Below are 25,906 nucleotides of genomic sequence, written 5' to 3'. Positions count from 1 at the left end.
AGTTGTTTGACTTTGGGGACAATACATTTCCCACGACAGACAATACACAGGGAAGATCGAGGATGGCTGATGAGGGCTATGTCGGATATGTTACCCCTCACATGTCATTAATTGTTGCCTATCATTTCATGGTCACTTGTGTGTATACTACCCATAAGTCAGGCATTTGAACATATTTGGTAGGTACAGTGTTTGAGACACAGAGCCTCAATTCCAATCATAAAATTGTTATGTACACGTCAGTTTGACTAATGTAAATTACCTAGGTTCCTCCTGTGGCTGTTGTGGGCCAGCAGCCCAGGCTGCATGTGTTCACATATTTTCAGAGGTGCACTGCAAAAAAGTGTTCAGTTCAAGTGTGTGTGCATGTGTACCCTGTGTCAGTATTGGCCTCCATGGTGTAATGGTTTCATGCAGGTCTAGTCAGGAGTCTGTGGAGGCAACCCTTGAGTTCACAGAGTATCTTTCAAAGCAGATTTGACCTAAAGCCAAAGTTCCGCTTAAGGCATACAAGGGGAAAGGACAGCTATGGTACAGCAGAAAATACAGAAGAGTGAAGACAGAGCAACCTTGGTGTGGACAAATATGTTATGGATCAGTAATGGACAGACACGCATGTCTCATCACTATGTTTGTACACAGGGTAGGGCTCTGAACTTCCCAATGCAACAGGGAACATCATTGCCTCTGTGCAGATTAATCTCACCGCTAGTCACCATGCAAGCCCCATCGAAAGGTGACGGCAGAAGTGAATATGTGTCTGGACCGTCAGGGCACAAACATGGATTGTCCTTACATACACATGACCTGCCCTTGTTTGTTGGGCTGGAGGCACAGTACCAAATCCAGAAATACAGCCATAGCACACTATCACTGTTTGGCACTAATGAATACATGTAAAACCAGACAAAGGATAGGGTCTGGATTAGCCCCCTGGAAAACATGTGCCAGTACAAATACAAAATTAAACTATTCTATACAGTTGAGGACTGGTTGTACACTTACCAGACACAATAACCCAAGAGGAAACAGAGGGCATGGACCCCAACTATGAGGCAAATGCAGGCACAGGGAACAGGCTCTGCAGGGTTGCTGTGCCGGGTGTATATTACTAGATTTTTGGACTTACCGACAAGAAGGCCATTTCCATATCATTCATCTTGGAAGTGTCGATTGATGGTGCTGTGCCGGAAGATGAAGAAATCATGTACACTCCCAGGATACTTTGCCAAGATGTTGGTGAACAATCCCTGGTGGTCAACAATGGCCTGCACATTTATGGAGTGGGTGTGCTTTCTGTTGCGGTACAGGTGCTCGATTGCAGCAGGTGGTACAATCTGAACATGTGTGCAGCACCAAGCACATGTGGGAAGCCATGTATTTGGTAAAACCCCTGTTTGGTCTCCTGCTGCTTCTACTGTGTATTGGGGAAGCTGACGTGGCGGGGTGTGAGGGAGATGATGACATCAAGAACCTTGAAAGGAAGGCGGAGAATGAGGGCTGTGATACCCCAGCAACAAGGGCACCCATGGTTTGTAATGAGCCACTTGCCAACATGTGCAGGACAGCTAGCAGCTTGGTCTCCGGTGGAATAATGTGGGGTGTCTAAAGGCTGGCTGTTAACTGTGGCTCAATATGGCGCATCAGCTGCTGTATGGCTTGCCAGTTGAGTCTGTACCTCTGGATGATATCCTGTTCCCTGAGGCCCAGGAGGGTTGTCCTGGTCCTGAATAGCCTCTCCTGCCTTCTGCGTTGCGTTTGGTGTGGTGGTAGCTGATGCTGCTGTTGGTCATGTGCTCTGCGTCGTCTGGCATGCTCCATGTCGTCCTTCTTGAACAATGATGTTGCTTGTGTGAGTTTTTCTTAAGTAGTGGTGTGTTTGCCCCATTTTAACACCTGCCCTGACCCAGGTGTTAAAATTTGACGCAAATCGGGCTTTGCGTCATGTTTCAGGTCCGCTTCCCAGCCGTGCGTCATTTGTGCCCGGTTGGATAAATATGGCGCATGGGTGTTTGAGTTATTTTTTGGACCGGAACGCCTACCTTGAATCTAATTGACGAAAGGCGGTTTCACGCATCCAGAAAATTACACAAACTTTGATATTTTGACACTAGATGGGTCTAGCGTCAAAATATGAATATGGTGTTAAGTTTGCTCCGGATTTCCTTAAAAAAAAAGGACGCTAATCTGGCGCAAAGGGAGTAAAAATATGGGCCTTAGTGCCTTTCTTCTATCATCAGTATGACCTAAGAAACTTCTCAAAGGTGTAAACAAGCATGTCAGATTATTCTTGTGTGCATAAGCTGTTCCAAACATCAATGTAGGTTTAAAGAATTCTCTATCTAACACCATGTCATTATCGTTAGTTACTCTACTCAGATACCTAATGATAGGAACAAACAAAAACACAAGACCATGATTAGAGTAGAAATACTGAATATACTCCTGATTATAGAACCTTGTTAGTAGCAGACTACAACTTATTCCATATGTTAACGGTAAACTATGAAAGGTGACTCCTTCCTCGACTGATGAAGGAATCTGCGTACACACAACACAATCCTTCGCATCCATCGTCTCAACATACTCACTCAGTAAGCGATAGAAAACGTTAGAAGAAAGTTCTCCTGCGCATTAGTATAATCATGCAAATATTTCTCATCTAACTAAAATTTCACTAAAGCCGTTAGTGTAGTCTCAAAAGCAGAAGTATGGCTGGCTCCTCTCGTATCAAGAACAGACATACCCACAATCAACACCATAAACAATATCTCACACATGATTGCCAAACCAATGCTCATATATTTACAGCGCCTAGCATCTCTTACCTGCTTATCTAAATCAGCCATGATCTGTAAAGAATCAGAAAGCAGAAGTAACTTATAAAAACTTGCAGCAAAAATCAAAAATAGACAACTCTTCTTTCAACAATTCAGTTTCACTTCCAGGAACCCTTCTTCCTTGTCAAAATCTGTTAGCAGCTTGTCAAAATCAGGTTTCAGAAAGTCAAATCAGGTTATCAATGTCCTTTCTGGATACTTTCAACAGTCTCTTTCTCAAAAATATTTTTCAGATTGTTTCAACAGTTCAGTTCATCAATTTTCTTCACGTCACCTCAAAATATTGACTTGCAACCTCCCTATCAAAACAAAAAGACATGAACTCTTGCTGCCATTTGTTTGTAGTTGCACACGCCCATTCAGGCCCTGCGTATCTTCGACTTGCTATTCTATTTCTCTTCAATTTTCGATCACAATTCAGCTCTCCTTCACGTAGTTCCTCTTTTCTCGTAGTGTCTACTTCTTCCTCTATAGTTGGTTCGACAACCACTTCTTTCCTTTTCTCCACTTGCGATTTCAGCCACTTATCTCCTTTCAGTGAACCTTCTGTCAGTATTCTTTCCAAGACTGAACTCAAACCCTTTTCTTGCTCTGTGGTGTTTTCTCTTGACGGACCTGCAACCAGTTCAGGAGGAATCAGATCCCCTTGACCTTGATCCACCTCAACTCCTTCCCCTTCTCGGACTGGCAATTGCTCTGCTTGTCTCTCAGAACCGTCTACTTCTGGGAAAGCCCCCTCTGGATTAGGCTCTCTTGCTGCTTCAGTTGAGATAGGTTCTCCAATACTTTCCTGGAGGTCTCCACCCTCGTCATTCACAGGAGTAACTCAACCGTCCTCAACAAGCTCAAATGCAGTCTCAGTTCCTCTTGGTTCTTTTTCTGGTGCTGTGATTTGTCTCCTGGTTGTTGGCACTCTCAACAACGCTTCTTCATGATCCAGTGGACATGCCACTTTCTTTGTGTGACTTGTGTGAATCCAGTTTAGGATCCCAGCACACTTTACAGCTGTCGTAGTTGTTAGGACCACCTGGTACGGTCCCTTCCAACGAGGCTCCAAACACGTCTTTCTCACATGTTTTCGGACACCAACCCAGTCTCCGGCTCTCAGAATGTGCCCTGGTTCATGGATCGGTGACAGTGTGGTGGCCTCCACCTGCTGAGAAAAAAAGCGGACTACATCAGCCAGACCCTTGCAGTAATCCAACACCATATCATCTGTAATGTTGACAAGTGCATTTGCTGGTACTGCTGGCAATCTCATTGCTCTCCCCATGAGGATCTTATGGGGTGACAACCCTGTCTTCCTATCAGGTGTGTTTCTCATTGACATCAACACCAAAGGTAATGCATCGGGCCATTTCAGATTCGTAGCTGCACACATCTTAGCAATTCTTGACTTTAAGAATCCACTAGTGCTGATGCTTCAGGGCGGTAACTACAATGCAATGTTTGCTCAATGTTCAATGCTGCACACAGTAGGTTTAATCACCTCATTGTTGAAGTGACTTCCCCTATCTGATTCTAAAGAGATAGGATATCCAAAGCGCGGTATCAGTTCCCTAAGCAGCAGTTTCGCTACTGTGAGACTATCATTTCTCAGTGTAGGGTATGTCTCAATCCAGTGACTAAAAATACAATCAACAACACATATCTCAAACCTCCACACACAGGCATCTCAATGAAATCAATCTGCATTCTGCTGAATGGACCTCCTACTCTTCCAGTGTGGCTCAAATTAACCACTGTCCCTTTCCTCGCATTTAATTGCTGACAAATGACACAGCGATGGAAAACTGCTTCAGCGGCTGGTCTAAACTTGGGGTTGAACCAATCAATTTTGAACACATGAACCATGGCATCCCTCCCAATGTGTGCTTGACCATGATAGTACCTTGCCATTTGAGACAACAGGCTATTTGGCAAAACCAACTGACCCTCTCAGAAACCCACAATTCATCCTGTCTTTGAACACATTTCATTTTACTCCATGAACGTTTCTCCTCCTTGTCGACATTACTCTGCAACAATTTTAACTCTTCCAAAATGTCAATCACTTTCAATGCATAACTCGTACATTTGGTGTCTTCTTCAGGTAACAATTCCCACTTGTCCTTGAATGATATACATTTCAATGCGCAAAACTTTGTGACTTGATCCGCATCTCCATTCCCCAATGACACATAGTCCCGCGACTTTAGATGTGCACTACATTTTACCACGTCAATCTCTTCAGATAATTGAATTGCATATAACAGCTCCTTTATTCTTTCACCATTTCTCACTGGTGTTCCAGAAGAGGTCAGGAAACCTCTCTGCGATCACAATTGACCAAAGTCATGAAATTTTTTGAATCCATTTTGGCTATCTGTGTAGATAGTGACTCTCAATTGAGCAGAAACATGGCATGCCCTAGTAAGAGCGACCAATTCTACTACCTGGGCAGATTGTACTCCTCGAAAGCCAGGAAGCTTCCAAGGTACCTGTAATTCTGCACACAGCATATCCTGCTCTCAATGTCCCTGTGTTGTATCTTAAACAACAACTATCAACAAAAACAATTTGATCATTTTCTTCCACTCGTGTATCTCTAATGTCAGGTCTCGGTTTTGTGCACAACTCAGTTACTTCAAGACAATCATGTTCGACATCTTCATCTTTTTCAATTTCAGTAGTATCACTTAGAAGTAAAGTTGCCGGGTTCAGCACTGTACATCTTTTTTGTGACGCGTTTGGTGCTCCCAAAATACTCGTCTCATACCTAGTTAACCTAGCACCAGTCAAGTATTGGGTTTTCGTTCTTGTCAGTAAAATCTCAAAAGAGTGAGGGACCATTACAGTCAGGGGATATCCCATCACCACGCCTTCACACTGTGAAAGACTCTGACCAACTGCGGCAACTGCACGCAAACAACCTGGTAAGGCTGCTGCAACTGGGTCCAAATATGCCACTGGTCAATGTGCGCCTCCATGGACCTGTGTCAAGACAGACAATGAACATGCATCACGCTCATCACAAAACAATATGAGAGGCTTTGTGTAGTCAGGCATGCCCCCAACACTGGGGCTCTGCACAAACTCTCTCTCAACTCAGTGAACGCTCTCATTTCATCCTGGTCTAGCACTAAGGGATCAATGACATCCTTATGAGTCAGTTTCTGCAATGGCCTTGCAATTTCTGATAATTCGGGATCCACTGGCGACAGTAACCCACCATTCCCAAAAACATCCTGACATCTCTCTGTGTAGTTGGGGGACTTCTCTGCAGTATCATGGTAATCCTCTCTCTGGATATTCTCCTCAACCCTTTCTCAATTTGGTGACCCAAATATTTCACCACCTTCTGACGGTACTGCAATTTCAGTGGAGACACTTTATGACCATATTTTTCCAAATGATTCAACAGGGCAATCGAGTTATACTTATACTCGTCCCTTGTCTTGGATGCAATCAATAAGTCATCAATGTACTGCACCAGAGTTGATTGAAATGGCAATTCTAATGCCTCCTAATTCTTTTTCAAGATCTGGTTAAACAGGGAAGGTGATTCTGTGTACCCTTGAGGGAGCCTGCACCAGCAATAGGCCTTATCCAAAAATTTGAAACAAAAGAGAAATTGGCTGTCCTCATGAAGGGGCACAGAACAGAACGCTTGTGACAAACAGATGACTGTAAACCATTCTGCATCACATGGAATATGGAACATTATCACAGCTGGATTGGGCACTATGGGACAACACTTCACCACAATCTCATTTATTTTTTCTCAAATCCTGAACAATCCGAACCTTCCCACAAGGCTTCTTTAAATCCATTATTGGTGAGTTACATGGGCTGCTCAACACCTCTTTTAGGACTCCCTGCTTCACAAAATCTGCAATTATCTGAGCCACTTTCATCAAGACATCTTGTGTCATGTTGTACTGTGGAAGCTGCGGAAACACTGCATTCGGTTTTAGGGTAACCTTGATTGGCTCCACTCCTTTGATCAACCCTACTTCTTTTCCTGTCAAATCCCACATGTTTCTTGTACTGTTCCCTGCAAATCAGAAAGAAGCTCTTTCACTGTGAACACTGGGAAAAACTCAATCAAGGGGTACTTCTCATTTGTAGCTTCACACTCAGTTTCTGGGGCGGGGTCTTCCACATCATCTCTATTTGTCTGGATTTCAATTCCATCATTTGAGCAAGTAATCAAACACTTTGTCTTACACAGCAAGTCCTTTCCCAGTAGGGATACTGGACTTGAATCACAGACTACAAACTTGTGCAGTCCCTGGAAATTGCCAATCTCAACTTGCACTGGATCTGTAATCGGGTTTGTCAAATACTGATTCGCTACCCCCACAACCTGAACTGTTCTTCCTGAAAGGGGCAAATTCGGAACTTCTGCACTTGTCACTGTTGAGCGTGTAGCTCCCGTGTCCACCAGAAATGAGACTCTGTGACCCATTACCTTTCCCCTCACAAGGGGTCCTCTCTGATCTACCTCGAAAGAAGTCGCTAGCACTCATGGCTCCTCATCTGAACTGTCACTCATCCATTCACCATTCATTTCATTCTCACTAAGTAATGGGAATTGGTGCACTGTGTTACTACTTCTGTCTTGTTTCTGACATGTGACCTGTTGAGAAAGTATCATCTGTTGCTGCTTCATCGGGGCTTGAGGTATCTGCATTTGCTGTTTAGGTACCATGGGATCCTGCTGCTGCATTGGCTGCAAATGTGACACTTGTGCATGGGGCGTTTGCACCTATTGCATGGGCTGAAAGGTCTGTACTTGATTCACATTATTATGAAAATTTGGATTGGGACCCCTTTATCTCGGTCCTCTCACATTTTGAAATTTATTGATGTCATTATCTTGCTGAACAACACCATCATTGGACACTCCAATATCCCACGTCCCCGCAAAAGTGACACAGCAATAGCTTTTTCATTCCCTGCACATCCTTCTGAACCACGACAATATTCAGGTCTGGACCATGATTCATATTGCCTCAACGACCACTACCTCTCATCTGGGGCTGAAACATGACATTTCCCTGCTGCTGCAGCATCTGCTGCAAAAACGTTCCTTCCACTCCTGTTTGAGCTGCCTTAATCTGCATCACCATCACCTTCTCCTTCTACTTTTTCTGTTTCAACTCGATCTCATCACTACAGTATTTCACATACTGCAACATCTCATTAATCAGCTTTGCTTGCCAGCAAATCAAATGACTCTTAATCATCTGACCTATTTCAGGTCTCAGTCCTTCCACAAATCTGAACACAAAATGCAGCATGTCTTTTGGCTCAATTGCTTCTTTGCCACTATTCTCTTTATATGCCTTCAACAATCTCTCATACTACGCGTGTATCGACTACTTTGCTTCCTGCACTGTCCTGTCAATTTTCTGCCAATCGATATATTTGGGCAAAATCCTTGTCTTCAGAAACTCAGTCACCTTATAGTAATATTTCATTACCTCAGGAGACGGTGCACCTGTATTCTTATCTCTCTCCGGTTCACTTGTTGGCCAATCTACAGTCCTCTTACACTCAACCCATAAGTCAGCTGGAACCACTATCTCCAGTAATGTATTCAAGTCTTCCACAACCACTTGGCAAGTTTCATGAACCTGACTGCCTGCTGATACCACTCCACTGGATTCTCCCTCAATTTTGGATAATCATTCGTAAATGATAAAATGTCACTCCTACTCCAAGGAACATGAACAAAATTTCCCCCTGGAATTTCCCTCATTGGCAAAATCTTCACTGGATCCTTGTTCTGTTGTACATTCTCAGTCACTTCTAGAGAATCTCTTTTCCTCTTGTCTCTTTTCCTTACCCATCCGCCTTCCCACTTCTCTAAAGTTCCCCAAACCTGAGCACTCTGCAATAATTCTTTAATAATTCTTTGCACCTTCATTCCGGCTGACCTCACGTGTTCAAAATCCTTTGCCTCAAAATTTAACCTGTAACTTCACTTCAAATGTTTCATTTTCTAAATTTCTACGTTTTTCTGCCAAATCTGCTAATCTCTGATGTACCTTGCCCACCTCTCTTGTAATCCTTGGGCACAAGTATCTCAACTCTGCCTCGGTGTATGACTCTAATCTATTCACCCCCATTATTCCCTCAACTAATTCACCCGCTTCCATGCTTAGCCTGACAAAATGTATTTGCTTCTCACCTTTAGAAGCATTCTGTGGGGTATTCAGCTTGTCTAACCATTCGGTCAGCTGCTGAGCTGTCAGTCCCTGTAACGAAATGTTACTCGCTTGGGCCGGTGGCACCTGCTGTACCTCTGCACTCGGTGTCTGGGGATCAATAATTTCAGGTTCTGACCTGCACTTGGTCCATTCGCATCTGGAAGTGCAACAAGTGGACTGAGATCTAACAATGATCTCGATCCATCAAAAGTCTGACCCACGGAAGAGACTACTTGAACTGGTTCACTTGGTCCCCTCCTCATTAGACTCTGGGTCATTTCTCCCTGTTCACTCAAAATTGGTTTATTTTGCGCAAATAATGGTATCGCTGGACCAACAGTAATCAGCAGCGATATTGCATCTGGGGCTGCTCTGGCACCTGTACTCTGTGGGAAAGTAACTCCTATACTTTGATTCATTACTTAAGTCAAGTCTGACTGTGTCTCTGTCATTTGTGTAAATCTCAGCATCACCTGCAGCTGCACTTGGGGCAACAAAATCGGAGTCAGCTCAGTCTGGACCACCATTGGCCTCAGAACTACTTGCTCCGTAGGCACCACTAGGTTTGAAGTTGTTTTTAAAATAGGCACATCAAGATACATTTTCTGTATCTGTGGCGGCTGCATCTGTGTCTGCACTACAGGAGTTGTCTGCACACTAGGACTACCATGCACCGCACGCTGTGACAGGTTAGCATTAACCTGTACTGGACTCACTGTCCCCATTGCCTGTGCCAGGGCTGTCGGATCAGCACTAGTACTTGGACCACTCTCATGCACTGCATATGGTGGTGGTCTTCAGCATTTGATTCCTCCTCAGCTATGGAAGACTTTCTTGCTTCCTTACTCTCAGACAGATTTTTATTAGTCTTTCTAGTCGCTTTCTTTCCTTTTGTCTCATCCTCCTTTGTAATAGCTGGAAACAACTTAACTCCCTGCAAAGTTTCTGCTCTCTATCTCTTCTGTTCCAAATACCATCTCGCTTCTGCTAAAGTTTTTTCTACCCTTCTTATTCTTTTCTCAAATTTCAATTGCTGTTGCTGTCTAGCTACCAGCTCCCAAACAGCTAATGTCTCAAACTTCGCTGGTCTCGAAAGGGGCTTCGATTCATAAAGCGCCATCCGCAATTGCTCCAAAATTATCAAATTGAACGTCCCATTCTCGGGAAATGCTAAGGTCCCATTTTCTTTGTCAACTTGCACCATTGCTTTAGCCAAAGACACGGCACAGCACTTCTCTCTTCTATTACAATGGAACCCGGTGTACCCTCCGGCGGTGTAGGCTCCCCTACACTCGCTCTAATATACGTATATCCCCTTAGGGCACTTTTCAACGCCTTGAAAAACTTCATCTTTTCTACTTTTATTTCTTCAAAATCAAATCAGGAAATGACTTTTACTCACAAGATTCCTTTTACCCACGTTCCCAACCAACTGCATCTCACAGACAGCTGCCAATCCATGTGCAACCCTTCTCACTAATCAACCTATCCCAGCGCGGCTCCAGTGACATCACACTCACATGCACTGCAGCTCACAAAGTCTTGTGGCTTGTCCTCCAAAACTCAAATTCACACAAAACTAATGCAAAATATTGTGAGCGCTAATCAAAAAACTAAAAACCTAAACAAATCTGCTGGTTTACTACAGGAAAGTTAACACAATCGCTTCGGAAACCTTACAGATTTTCACTGATGGCCCTTTCATGCATGCAGATATTTCTCTTTCTCGGACTCCCAGATTCGCAAGCAAAATTCGACCCGCAAATTTTACTCTCAACTGATCAATGGGTCTGTCCTGGTGCACATAGGACTCGCCAAATCTCAGTTGAAATTTCCTCTCGCCCACTTGACTCACTAACTGACTTGTTGACCATTCCCGATCAATCTACTAAACTAGACAAATTACAGCATATAACCAATTGTCTCATACACTTTTCAATATACTCCAGAGTCTTAGACCACGCAGGGTCCGTACATCAACAACCATGTGGACAATTTTTGAGCACAAAGCGCCACACACATGTGAAGTTTGACGACTTCCCTACGCTCGTACTGCGGAGTACACACACTCCTACTAAAACTTAATTTTGGAGTACACAACCTCCCTAAATCCTCACATATGTCACAATTCACCGGCGATTTGAATAAGATGTGCAAGCTCAACCTATCTCTCCCATTCTATCACTAGAACACCAGGAACATACCCAACACCACTAGCAGGATCCAGGATCTGGGAAAGTCATTTTTGGACTTAAAGGAACATAATTTTCTCTCCAATTATAATTATCGAAAAAGAAATCCAAATCTCAATAATACTGAATTCTCAAAAGGACCAGCTGCAAACCGCTATCATTCCTGGGAAAACTACCACGCAAACGGTCCCTGCGATCCAGACAGAAGCCAGAGAACAATGCCAAGACCCCCACCAGGAAATAAGACTCTCCTGATTGTCACCCTTGTGTCCCACTCTGTCACCCTGTCCAGCTTGAACTGCCATTGCTCCACTTCCTATGCCCCCTTGGACAATGCACCTGTGATACAAATATATTGGAACTCATACCTGGACTCTCCTCCCCCATCACCCAAGCCCAATGCACATCCCCATTAACTTTTCAGCAATTAAATAAACACCCTTTGAAAAAAATACAAGTATGTAGTATGTCAAATGATTTAAGTATGTATTCCTTTAACAATCTGTAGACATTGCAAGTAGACTGTACAGTAATGTATACATATGTGTGCCCTGTATTGTGCTGTAGTCAATACCACAGGAGCCAGAGTAGGGCACAGATATCTGTGAATAGACATGTCAAAGGGTACAGTAAGTGGCCATAGTAGTGGGAACAGCAGCCTGCCAGTGTAAGTGTACAACACAAAACTGCAATGGAAGATGAAGTTACAGTGTCTTATCTGTGTGTCACTGGAAGTACTGTTGAATGATAGATGTTTTGTTGTCCACATCCTCATCCTCTTCCTCACTGTCCACAGGCTCCACCGCTGCCACACGCCCATCTCCAGCCTCATCCTCCTGCAGAAAAGGCACCTGGCATTCCAAGGCAAGGTTGTGCAACATGCAACATGCCACGATGATCTGGCACACCTTCTTGGGTGAGTAGCACAGGGAACCACCTGTTAGATGGAGGCACTGAAACCTGGCCTTCAGGAGGCCAAAGGTTCACTCTATAATTTTTCTTGTTCGCCCATATGCCTCATTGTAACGTTCCTCTGCCCTTGTTCTGGGATTCCTCACTGGGTGTCAGTAGGCATGAGAGGTTGCGGTAACCAGAGTCACCTGCAAATATCGAGGGACACCTGTTAGCCAGACACTCACCCTTAGGGCCAACCCCACACCCATATACCAACATACACTGAGTGAACCATGGGTCACCTGTTAGCCACACCCTATGCCTCTGGAGTTGAGCCATCACATATGGGATACTGCTATTCCTCAGGATATATGCATCATGCACAGACCCAGGATACTTTGCATTCACAAGTGAGATGTACTGGCCCGCCAGGCACACTATCTGAACATTCATCAAGTGAAAGCTCTTTCGATTTCTGAACACCTGTTCATTTCTCCAGGGGGGGGGGACAAAGGCAATATGTGCACCATCAATTGCCCCAACAATGTTGGGGATATGTCCCATTGCATAGGAGTCAGCTTTCATTGTGGCCAAATCCTCCACCTGGTGGTATACGATGTAGCTGCACATGTGTTTAATCAGGGCAGACAACACTCTGGTCAGCCCTATTGAGAACATTGGCTGGGACATTCCTGCTGCCATGGCCACTGTCACTTGAAAGGAGCCACTTGCCAAGAAATGGAGCACAGATAGGACTTGCACAAGAGGGGGGATCGCAGAGGGCTGACGGATAGCTGAGATCTGGTCTGGCTCCAATTGGGTACATTGCTCTTGGATTGTGGCCCTATCAAGTCTGTAGGTGAGGATAATGTGCAAGGGCCTCCATTGTTGGCAAGTCCACCTGGGGCCTGTCCACGGGGGGCTGTCTCCATCTCCTATTCATCCTCAGTGGTTGTAATCTAGGGGGCAAAACGATGAGCAACTGGTCCGTTTCCAACATTTCCTCAATGTACAATGCATTACATGTTGTGACAGAAACAGTATGTTGATGTTTAGTCCCAAAATGTGCTTATGTCTGCTGTGACACATTTAGGTGCCATGGCCTGCCCCTCCTGAAATGGCGGCAGTCTGTCCTGTGTGGACGGACAGGTGGAAATTAGGTAATGCCGCATATGTTTTGTGCCGTTGCGTGAGGCGGTCGAGTACCAACGTTCAATTCCTCATTGGTTATCATTGGGCCCTATGAGTTACAGTAGCCAATGGTGATGTACGCCAGCGGTGACGGTACGCACCACTGCGGACGTGACCGCCATTTTCTATCTGTTCACTCACTTGCTACCTGACCTTCAACAGGAGAGGACCTACAGTGCAAGTGCTGCTGTGACCTGTGTCTGGAAGCGACCATGGCTTGAGTAAGTGGGAAAAGGTTACCTGCTTTCACCGCTGAGGAGTTGGAGACACTGGTGGATGGGGTCCTACCCCAGTACCGATTGCTTTATGAGCCTCCAGACAACAGGTGAGTATACTCTGTGCACGATACATGGGGCATGAATGCATGGAGTGCTGTTTGTGAAGGCCTCGTCTAAGGGGGGGGTGGTTGAGGGGTCCTGGGCAGCGTGCTGCATGTATGGTGGGCAATGTATGTGCGTAAGGGGATGGGAGGGATATGGTGGGCCATGAGTGTAACAGGCCAGATGGTATGACTGATACCATTTTCTATTTTCATTTTTCTGCAGGTCAGCGCCCATCAGAAAAAGGGTATATGGCGTGCCATCGCCAAGGACGAGCGGACCCTGGCGGTCTATGACAGGCAGAGCACCCACTGTTACAAACGGTGGGAGCACCTGAGACGCTGGGCAAGGAAGATGGCGGAGGCCCAGCTGGGGATGGCCTCCCAATGAGGACAGGGTGCCCGTCGAACCCTGCCCCCCTGATGTGCCGCATACTGGCGGTGGCCTATCTGGATCTGGATGGGCGCTTGAGGCCATCACAGCAGCCACAAGGGGGTGAGTACAGTTCCCATTATGCTACTTGTGCGTGGAGGGGTGGTCTCATTGCAGGGTAGGTTCCATGTTTGGCAGGGGCTGATGCACTCCACCCCCAAACATGCTAGTGGGCATCCACTACTGGGCAGGGATCTGTGGATCTCGGGTATGCTGCAACTGGCGTTAGGTATTACTGTCCATGGCCTGGTGACTAGCATTGTGACGGGTAGTGCATCGGCTGTCCCCTGTGTGTTGTGTACGCCAACAGTGGTGGTGTTGCTGGCGTTGACCAAGTGTATTCTCTGTCTCTTCCCCCCCTTTTTGTTTTGTCACCCTGTCCTTCTGTGCATTAGCATCATCTGGCACAGGAGCAGAGGCACCGGCGATGGAGGGAGCTGCATCCCACATGGCCCTGGAGGCCGAATCCACCGACTGTGAGAGCACCAGTGGGACGGAGGGTGAGGGGAGCACCACGGTGGAGTCTGGAGGGGACAGTTCTAAAAGTGATACCTCCTCAGATGGAAGTTCCCTGGTGGTGGCGGACACCTCTGTGACCACCCCAACTACAGGTACAGATGCTACCCCCGTACCAGCATCGCCCTCCCAGCAGCCCCTCAGCGAGTTTCCTGTGCCCTCTCACCCAGGAGGGTGGGCATCTCCTTGGCCCCAGGCACCTCAGGCCCTGCCCCAGTTAGCCCTGCTGCCCTGAGTGAGGCGGCTATTGACCTTCTGCGATCCATCTCTGTTGGGCAGTCAACCATGGGCCTGGCAGGGCATTTGCAACATACAAATGCATTCCTGGAGGGCATTCACTCTGGCGTGGCGACCCAACAGAGATCATTCCAGGCTCTGGCCTCCTCCCTGATGGCAGCCATTGTCCCTGTCTCTAGCCTCCCACCTCCAACTTCCTCTACCCAGTCACATTCCTCTGAACCCCAACCTATCCCCAGCACACATTCAGACCAGCATGCACCCAAGACAACACACAGGAGTGGCTCAGACAAACACAAGCACCACACATCATCCCACAGGCGCTGAACACCATCCAGAAGCAGACATACCAACATCCACTGCCTCCACTGTGTCCCCTCCTCATCATCCACCTCCCTCCCAGTAGCATCTACACTCACGCCTGCATGCACTACATCCTCATCCACTACCACCATCACGCCTATCAGTACACGCCCCTCACTGGCAGTCACCACCCCCACATCCATGCACACGTCCTGTGTCCTTTCCCACTGTGTCTGTGCCCCCTCCTCCCAAAGTACCCAAATGCAAGCACTCAGACACACAACAGCCATCCACCTCACAACAGCATCCAGCCCATGCACCTGCACCCAAATACAGCAGACAGACACCTCCTACAACCACTCCCTCTTCCTCCACTTCCAAACCTTCACCCTCTTCCTGCCCAGTGTCACTAAGAATCTTTTCCTCTCCACCCTTGACCTCTTCCCTAACCCTCCCACCAGGTCCTTCACTTCAGGCCAGGGTGGTCAAAACTCAGGCCAGCACCTCAGCCACCCAGTCCACAGCCACTATAGTTTCGGCAGCTATTGCAGGTGTGAGAGGCTCCAAGGAGACACCCAACAGCACTGGCAGTGTGCCTGCACCAGCTACCAAGAGCAAGGAGGCACCACCAGCTGCCAAGGGCAAGACAGCACCACCAGCTGCCAAGGGCAAGGAGGCACCACCAGCTGCCAAGGGCAAGAAGGCACCACCAGCTACCAAGGGCAAGGAGGCACCAGCAGCTGTCAAGGGCAAGGAGGCACCACCAGCTGCCGAGCACAAGGAGGCACCACCAGCTGCCAAGGGCAAGGGCAAAGGGCCTGCCCCTGCAGGCAGGAGGGACAAGAGGCCTGGTGGTGTGACAGGATCTGAGCCCCACCACCAACCATGGCGTTTCAGCCATCCGAGCCTCCCCCGCCACTAGCAGCACCTCCACCAGCACCGCCACATGCACCACCACCAGAACCACTGGCAGCAGCAGCAGCCCCAGTGGGCAGCCGTTCGAGGCTGCAGGGGAAGGGCTGGAGCCTCCCCCCACCACTGGCAGCACCGCCAAAGGCACTGCCACATGCACCGCCACCAGTACCACTGGCAGCAGCAGCAGCCCCAGTGGGCAGCTGTCTGAGGCTGTAGGGGAAGGGCTAGAGCCTCCCCCACCACTGGCAGCACCAACACCAGCCCCAGCACTGCCACCACTGTGCAGCCATCGCCTCCGGCGGATGGACTGTAGTCCTGCCTCCTTGGAGTGTCATGCATCCTGCCCACTGCAAATCTTGTGGGTATGACACACAGGTGAGAAACTGTGACCTTACACTCCCCAAATGCTGCATCACAGGGCACAAGGCCCCCTCCAATACCAGTGGAAGAAGGCATCCAGTCACCCCCTCCTTGCCAGGATGAAGCACACTGGGCACAAGGCCCCTTCCTGAACCAGTGGAAGATGCATGTCACTCACCCCCTCCTCGCTAGGATGAAGCACACTGGGCACAAGGCCCCCTCCAGAACCAGTGGACGATGGCATCCACTCAACCCCTCCTTGTCAGGATGAAGCACACTGGGCTCAAGGCCCCCTCCAGAACCAGTGGAAGATGGCATCCACTCACCCCCTCCTTGTCAGGATGAAGCACACTGGGCACAAGGACCCCTCCTGAACCAGTGGAGAAGCCCTCCACTAGAGAGACTGTGGCCTTGCACTCCCCAGGACCAAGTAGTGGGCAAACCACCTGTTAGACTTTTCATCCTTGGCGTGGTCTCCCTTAACTTTTTTGCCTCTGTTCCTCAGGTTGTTGATGTGTGCTGGACTCTCATTTTGCTGTTTTTGTTACTCTGGGCACTTTATCACTGCTAACCAGTGCTAAAGTGCAAGTGCTCCTTTACAAAATGTGTATGTAATTGGTTTATCCATGATTGGCATAATTGGTTTACTACTAAGTCCCTAGTAAAGTGCACTAGAGGTGCCAGGGCCTGTAAATCAAATGCTACTAGTGGGCCTGCAGCACTGGTTGTGCCCCCCACATAAGTAGCTCTGTAATCATGTCTCAGACCTGCCACTGCAGTGTCTGTGTGTGCAGTTTTAACTGTAAATTCGACTTTGCAAGTGTACCCACTTGCCAGGCCTAAACCTTCCCTTTTCCTACATGTAAGGCACCCCCAAGGTAGCCCCTAGGTAGCCCCAAGGGCAGGGTGCAGTGTATGGTTAAGGTAGGACATATAGTAATGTGCTTTATATGTCCTGACAGTGAAATACTGCTAAATTCGTTTTTCACTGTTGCAAGGCCTGTCCCTCTCATAGGTTAACATGGGGGCTATCTTTAAATATGATTAAAGTGTAGATTCCCTTTGGGAGCAGATGGACATGTGGAGTTTGGGGTCTGTGAGCTCACAATTTAAAAATACATCTTTTAGTAAAGTTGATTTTAAGATTGTATGTTTGAAAATGCCACTTTTAGAAAGTGAGCATTTTCTTGCTTATACCATTTCTGTGACTCTGCCTGTTTGTAGATTCCCTGTCTGGGTCAGTTTGACAGTTGGGCTGGTTGCACCTCACACTAGACACTGACACAAAGGGAGCTGGGGTGTAGCCTGCATATCCTGATGAGTCATCTGTGCTTGGAGGGAGGGGAGGAGTGGTCACTCACACCTGAAAGGACTGTACCTGCCCTCACACTATGCAGTCTCCAACCTCCTGGTGAGTATATGGGGCCTGGCCTGGGCAAGGCGGATTTCACATTCAAAAGAGACTTTACTTTGAAGTAGGCCTCCTTCAAAGGAGAAACTGGGTATAAGAAGGGCACCCAAAACCATAGACTTTAGAACACTTCTGGAAACAAGAGGAACCTCTGCCTGGAGAAGAGCTGAAGAGCTGAGGAAGAAGAGCTGCCCTGCCTGTGACTGTGCTTTGTGGAGCTATCCTGCAGTTACTGCTTTTGCCAGAGTAAGAGGGCAAAGACTGGACTTTGTGTGCCTTCCATCTTGTGAAGAAATCTCCAAGGGCTTGATTTAGAGCTTGCCTCCTGTTGTTTGAAGTCTCAGGGACAGCATAGACTTCTCTCTGCCAGCACCTGGAGTATCTGGAGAGACTCTTGCTCTGATAAGTAGTTCCCTATCCAGTCCCTGGGCCCTTGAAATGAAAAGCTGGTGAAAATTCAAGGAAATCGACTTCGGACGACTCCGGACCGACGACGCTGCTGATTCCGGTGACACCGCCTGCAACCGACTCTGTGATCTTCGCAAGAACGCGACGATCTTCGCAGGCCCGACATCGCTGCAGCCCCGCTGAAGTCTGCGACTCCGTGGAAATCGTCGCACCACATCGTGACTGACGCCACTCGAAGTGCGCAGATTCAACGTTTCGCACAGACGCCGCGATCCCCGACTTCGCGCATCAGCTTGTTTTTACTCTTCACCAAAGGTACTGTACCTGGGGGACTACTCGACTCCGTGTCCAGTGCCGCTGGTGTCGGATTGTTGTGAACGACTTTGTCACGATGCCGTGTTAACACCTCATCGAAGCCTTTTGTGTTTCTAAGCGCTATTTTTTAGTTTATCCTTTAAAATTTCACAACTTGACTTGTGTATGTCAGATTTTTGTCGTTATGGTCTTGTTTTATTTAGATACATATTTCCTATTTCTCCAAACTGGTGTTATGTCATTTTGTAGTGTTTTCATTAAGTTACTGTGTCTGTTGGTACAAATACTTTACACCTAGCACTCTGAAGTTAAGCCTACTGCTCTGCCAAGCTACCAAGGGGGTATGCAGGGGTTAGCTGAGGGTGAATCTCTTTTAGCCTGACTAGAGTGAGGGTACTTGCTTGAACAGGGGGTAACCTGACTGTCAACCAAAGACCCCATTTCTAACACCACCCACTTGAGAGTCTGTGGCCTTGCACTCCCCAGGACCGAGCAGTGGGCAAACTACCCACTTGAGAGACTGTGGCCTTTCACTCCCCAGGACCAAGCAATGGGCAAACCACCCGCTTGAAAGACTGTGGCCTTGCATTCCCCAGGACCAAGCAGTGGGCAAACCACCCACTTGAGAGACTGTGGCTTTGCACTCCCTAGGACATCGCAGAGGGCATGTAGCCCCCTCCAAGAGCAGTGGATTTGTACCATCTTCCGGCTGAGGTGCCTCCCTCTTCCCTTTCCCCCTGAGATGCCTGTGTATTTTCGACCTGATGCCCCAGCAGTGTTCTGTCCGTGTTGTTGCAGGAGTCAAGTGGGGCCTTGGCCTATTTGATATGGCCCTGTGGCCCACGGACATTATGGACTGGGCAGTGTCCCTCCATTTGTATATCTGTAAATAATGTTTTGATTTTTGAGGACGTATGTCTAGTATTTTATCTTATTACACTCACTTTATTCTATTCCTTTTGTCCCTGCATTATTCCTGAGGGGTACAGCGTGGATATGTAATGTTGTTGCATCTCTTTGTGTGTATGGTGTTGGGGTGGGATTGGGGATGTTGTGTGTTGCGTGTGTGTGTCACTCTCTCCCCCCTCCTCCCCTGTGTGCTAGGCAGCAGTGCTCACTGTGGTCGTCGTCGCCGGCGTTGGTATTCCTGGTGTAGGAGGAGCTGGACCAGCATGGGGAAGATCTGCAGTTCAGGCTCCATGGCGTCGTGGTTCTTTCTTGAGTCTCCAGAGGTGAGTCCTTTGCCTTCTGTGTACTGTTTCAGCCGTGCTTTTGATGTCGTTGCTACCGCCCTGGAAAAGGTGGCGGATAAGCCAACTGTAATACAGTGGGAGGTACATTGTCTTCCTCCTGGCTGTTGGCGATTACCGCTGCGGTGCTTGTTACTACTGCCGTGGCAGTCGGTGTGTTAAAGTGGCTGTCTGTGTCGGTGGTTTCCACTGTGGTCATAATTCCAGTTTTTTTTACTGCCAGCTTGTGTGCGGTATTACCGCCGCTTTATCACCGATCGCCTGGGTTGTAATGAGGGCCAAAACCTGCTAATTGCTTGAGAGTATAGTTTATCTCCATACATTCCTTCCACTCTTCTTCAGACAAGGCAGGCAGGGTTATGGTACAAATGGGACTGTCCATGGATTCTTCTCACACTTTCTGTTCTAAAGGTGCTCTAGACAGATAGTCTGAAATCTTATTCTCTTCTCCTGGTACATATTCTAGTTTAAAATAACGTTTTCAAGGCCAAGTATCCATTTGACAATGCGGGGAGTACTGAGGTCAGCCCCTTTTTAAGAAACATACGTTCATGCTCATGGTAAGTGCGCACAGTAACATTTATGCCCCACAAATAAAACTTAAAATGCTTAACAGCCATATAGCAGGACCCAATTTATTTGTCACATTCCAAAGTTAACCTGGTGTGGAATACATGACATGCCTCCATAACCATGGGAGTTGAATGGAGACACCCCCAGAATGCACATGGAACTCCTCCCTTGCACACAGTGATGCTACAGTGCATTTTAGCTGGCATTGCATTGCTCTGTACCTTTATGCCATTTAAAGGCACAGAAAATTGCTTTGTGTCTTAACATGTGTGACTTGGGGGTTTGCATTACATGTGCACCATGATGCATGGTGCATGTATGAGGCATACCCTTCAGACACATGTCCCTTTTTTCGTCAACAGACACAATGTTAGTAGGTTTGTAATGTACTGCAATTTTGCTTACCTACAAGAACGCCATTCCCACATCACCCATTCTGGAACTGGTCATTTGTGAAGGATTGCCTGAAGATGAATGCATCATGCACACTTCCTGGGTATCTTGCTAGCACATTGTGAAGAACCCCTGATTGTCCATGATGTCCTACACGTTGATTGAGTATGTGCACTTTCGGTTCCTGTACAGATGTGATGTTGCAGCAGGATGAACCAGTTGCACATTTATGCAGTCCACAGCCCCAAGAGATGTGAAAACTCAACAATGGCATAGAAGCTTTGCTTGGTGTCCAACTTTCGTTGTGTCTTGGGGAACAGGAGCTATTTGGGTGTGAGGCTGATGATCACATCCAGGACAATGGGGAGGATTGCAGAGAAAGATGGCTGAGAAATTACAACCACTCTAGCTGTAGTGGTCTGGAATGGACCACATGCCCGCATGTGGAGAACTGCCATCCGCTTGACCTCTGGTGAGGATGTTGGTAGACATGTCAGTTGGTGGCTGCAGCATTGGAGCTATCTTGTTCAGCAACCGTATGATGGACTCCCTCCTGCATCTACAATATATGTTATGACCTCATCCTCCCTGAGGTCAATGAGGGAGATCATCTGGCGGTAGACACAATCCCTTCTCCTGCACTGCCTACATGGTGGTGGTGGTCTCCTCGCTACTCTAAGCTGAAGACTTAGCATCTCCATGGTGTAGTTGAGCTTGCCAAACGGTTTTGTGTGTGTTTTCTTTATAAACTGGAGCCACTGCAGCATTTCTTACTCCTAGGATGCCGATGCACAGAAATCTTGACACACTCCACATATTTTTAGCTTCAGAGTTAGCAAAACCTGGCAACATTACAAGGTGCCCTAGATTCATTTTTAGCTATATTTAAAGCTGCCTCTCAGCTAGGTCCACCACTAGATAAATTTGCAATCTCAAGTTGGGAAGAGGCTGGATGCCCCTTGCTGGTAAATTTTGTTCAAGACGGGGTTGTGATCCCATGGACCTTCTATTCCCAGTTTAGGGTTTAGCTATATCTTAAATTAGGAGATTTGTTAGTGAGAGTTATCAGGCTGCATCCCACTAAGTCTGACATATAAGCAAGACATTCTTCATTTTCCCATTTTAAGGGTATTGGCAACTGGTATCCTTTACCCTATTCGAAACTGGCTGACAAAATTTTGCCTCTGTTATTACGCCAGCAATCAGATAAATTATAAATGTTAGGGCGTATAATAGGATTAGGAGTAGAGCAATTCGCTCCACCATCTTTATCAAGTGGATGCTTTATTAAACGCCGGATGGCCTCCATAACTTGTATCCAGCCACACCACTTGTTGCTTCTGATGCTCTAATCTTAGAAGAGATTGGATCCACACATGCTTTACCTGCTCACAGCTTTGTTATTTCTGGGAGCAGATCTTTGGCTTTTAGGCCAGCGGCTCCAAGTTGATCTACACCCCTATTCATATTCTATTTGGACTAGTATCTCACAGCTTAGACATCACTTTGCGGCAGCAACAGTTTGTATTTATTGCCTTGGGGGTCGCCAGATCATTAGTATTGTAAAGTCCAGAATTGTATCATCGTTTGTCCTATGGTTAAGCAAGAAACAACAGGTAAAGCTTTTTGAGAGGTTATATGCGGCTAGAATAGGCTCCTTGCAAACATTTAAAGAAATGAGGAAATACTGTCCTGATGTAACCCAGTAACTGGGGCAGCAAGTTCCCGCTTGTTGCCGCATCCACTCACCCGTCTTTCCTTTAGCAGATGAATTTGTAGTTGATTAAATAGCGCCGAAGGAGACGGTTTGCTTTTATTTTGCTTTAGAAATTTGCATTTTGTGATTGCTTCTTCTATGAATTTTCATTGACTTAATGTTGCCATTTTTGTTTGCCTTCTTTTTATGTAACCAAATGTATTTCTATACGATGATCTTTCTAGTTAATAAAAATATTTTCTTGAAAAAAAAGAAGAAATTAAATGCGACATCTAGGATGCCGTTGGGGCCAGTGTGCAGTCTGTAAGGCCACCGAGCAGAGCATTTCCACCATTCAGGTGGAAGAGTAGGAGGACTTGAACAGCAGTTCTGAAGTCGCTCTCTGAGAGGAATGGTTTCACTTTCTTCAGTACGGAGAGCTCGTGCCAGTAACATTCCCCTTTCAGGTAGGGAAATAGGAGAGTGAAACGGTGGCTTGGCAAGGTCAAGAACTCACTAAGAGCAGGCAGAGGTAAATCTGGTAAGCAAATAATGCAGAGGTGGCATCACACAGCAAGTGGACATAATTGCTGCAACAACATATTAATGATCGTTTTACATTTTAGTATCCGTAATAAAGGTGAGATTTTCTTCATTCAAAATACTAAAGGGTGAAATCTATTCAGTATTTCATCCTGTCTCAGTAATGCATAAAATGGCATAAATGTTTATATAAACATGAGTAAATGTCACTGCACTCCTTCTAAAATGTTCAAAAAATGAGGTCAAAGCTCCGATAAGAAATCCTCTGTGCCAGCCCTCTAATTGAGCCAGTGATTGCAAGTGGGGCCTCACCAATTTGTGTTAATGCAACTTATTTTTCATCATCAGACTTTGATCTTGAACAAGAGAATAAAAGGTAGAAAAGGAGGAAAAAAGAAGGAGATAGAGAATGACAGACAAGCAGTGACAATGGGAAAAGGTAGGGTTTGAAAAGAACCTGCAATTGTGAGATAAAGAGCAAAAAGTGTATGATGGTGGATGAAAAAGGCTGGAGGCGAAATGAAGACTTGATAGTCTTGCTGATCAGCACCCCCAACATTTTGTAGCACTGGCCACTGGCTTCTGAGCAAAACTTTGAGTCCCGTCAGTAACCCTTAAACAAATGAAGTACTGCTGTTTGCTCATGACATGAAACTGCTAGCCGAGACACTGACCCAAAGTTTGAAAGGTTCAAGACTAGGGACATTATTACACGTAGTGCCTGGGGGCACAACAGGCATGTGCGTCCACTTCTTACCCCGAGGGGCACTACAGTATTACAGAAGCAGCCCCTTCTGTAATACTGATAGATTGGCACACATGTAGCTCCAGTCCTATCTTCACAGGGCATTCCATCATGAGGAAATCCCTTTGCATCTGTGCCTGCACACGTATTATGGGTGGGAGCTCAAATGAAAACAGACCGCTAGGTGGCACACGGACAGTGAGCCACAAAAAGTGGTGCATTGTCAGTGCACCTCCTTAAGCTTGCCCTCTGAAAGGAGAAAAGGAGTATTCCCTGGATCCCGCAGACATTCCTCTGCCTGCAGGAGCAGCCACTAACTGCACCTGCCTGCTAGGGGATCTCTCTTCCCTCTTTGAAGTGCAGACAGCATGCTATGTGCACTGTGAAACAAGAGCGGCTTGTAAACCACTGCTCTGTATTTCATTGAATGTTCTGCCCCCAGGGCAAGTCTGGGTTTGTAATAGGGCACCCTGTTCTTGTTAGCGCATGGTGCACATGTTTAAAGGTGCACCACAGTGACAACGAGGACAGGGCATCCTATCTGTAATATGGGCCCTGTTGCGCAAACCTCAAGTACTACAATCAGAAGCACTGTCTGGCTCTGGAAGGGAATCATCAGGTCAGATACCCGAAAGCCACTTCAGCTAGTTGGTCCTAATAAATAAGTTAGGGCAGCTACAAGGAAATAGAAGATTGATTGAGAGCTCCCCTATGAGGAAGAAATTTGGCCCACCAAAAGCTGAATAGATGTTAAAATACTACGTGAAACATAATAATCCTAAAAAAACACCATATCAAAACCTTAAGAATAAAATATTATAGAGCAAAGCATTCACTCCCCTTTGTAGTAGGAACAAAAAAGAAGGACCAGAAAAAAAAAGAAGGACCAGGAGCAACCATTTGACCCAGAACATAGTGCTGCTTATGGTCCACGAGACACAAGACGGAGCATGTGTAGCAACCGAGTAAAGTCTTTCCAAGGGGATGGGTAAAACCTCCTCCAATATTATGGATGCTAAAATATATTTCACAGGTATAATTAAAATACAAGAATCATTACTGTTGAATTTGAAAAAATGAGTGTATAGAAGATGAGCATAAGAACTGAAAATGAGTGCAGAAAATGGCGTCAGAGCAGAAAATTGTTTTTTTGACAGAGGATACGATGAGTGGGTGGTTGGGAAGTTACCTCTTCACATCAGCAAAAAAATAAATTAACATTCGTTTCAATCAAATCCATTCTTTGCTTATTCTCATGGGTGCAGCAGTAGGTTTTCTGCTACACGAATAATGTCTTCTTTTGAACAAAGTATTCCATTTCACAAATGCACATTTGAGAAACGTCATTTTGAAGAAAGGCTTAAAGACATAAGACTCATGCTGAGCATGCAAAATACTACTGTCAAGTGCAACGTTGCTGAGTGCTCGCACTATACGTTTAAACCTCATAAAAATAATAAGCAGATAATGCCAAAGGAGAAAGTTGTAATCCATGGTCCAGGTTCTCAGACCATGACTCGGCATGATGTTGCTGGCTACCTAGATAACTGTGGAACTAGCCTCTAAGAGTCAGGTGGAGTCACTGCTGGCTCTGGATGGTTTTGTCCTGCTGTTGGTAAATATATTAAAGGCCAGAGACTCATTTGCTTCACAGAATGTCTTCATTATAATACTGGTGGCGATAAGTGACCTTTTTGGGACACGATACTCACCAACAATATTTCAAGAACTCTGCATTTATGGCTGATTTCAAGTAACCCTGTGGACACTTTGTGGCTAATTTACTCACTTTACAACTGTAGGAACTTCTATGTCATTTCCTTTTGGAGATGTGCCTGACATTATTAGCATAGTCTTTTTTCGCAACTTTGCTTTTTTCCAGTCATCTCATAAGGCAGCTGGATTTCAAAACGTGCTGACATAGCGTGTACCTACCACAAACTGCTTTTACTGGATCCCGAAGTGTGGCTGTAATCACGTGATTGAAGATGCAAGCCACTGTGCTTAGATGTCTCACATCCGCGAGCTGCTCTTCCAGGAGTGTGTTGCCTGAAAACTGTTAGATATACAAGTAGCTCTGCAGTGCTTTTAGAACTGTTGCACTGCTACAGATCCGGCCTCTGGTAAAAAAAAAAAAAAAAACACACCCTTTCAGCCCTCCCAGGGAAATGCCCG

This window comes from Pleurodeles waltl, chromosome 7, assembly GCF_031143425.1.
Source record: "Pleurodeles waltl isolate 20211129_DDA chromosome 7, aPleWal1.hap1.20221129, whole genome shotgun sequence".
Lineage (NCBI taxonomy): Eukaryota > Metazoa > Chordata > Amphibia > Caudata > Salamandridae > Pleurodeles > Pleurodeles waltl.
This window is presented reverse-complemented; position numbering follows the sequence as displayed.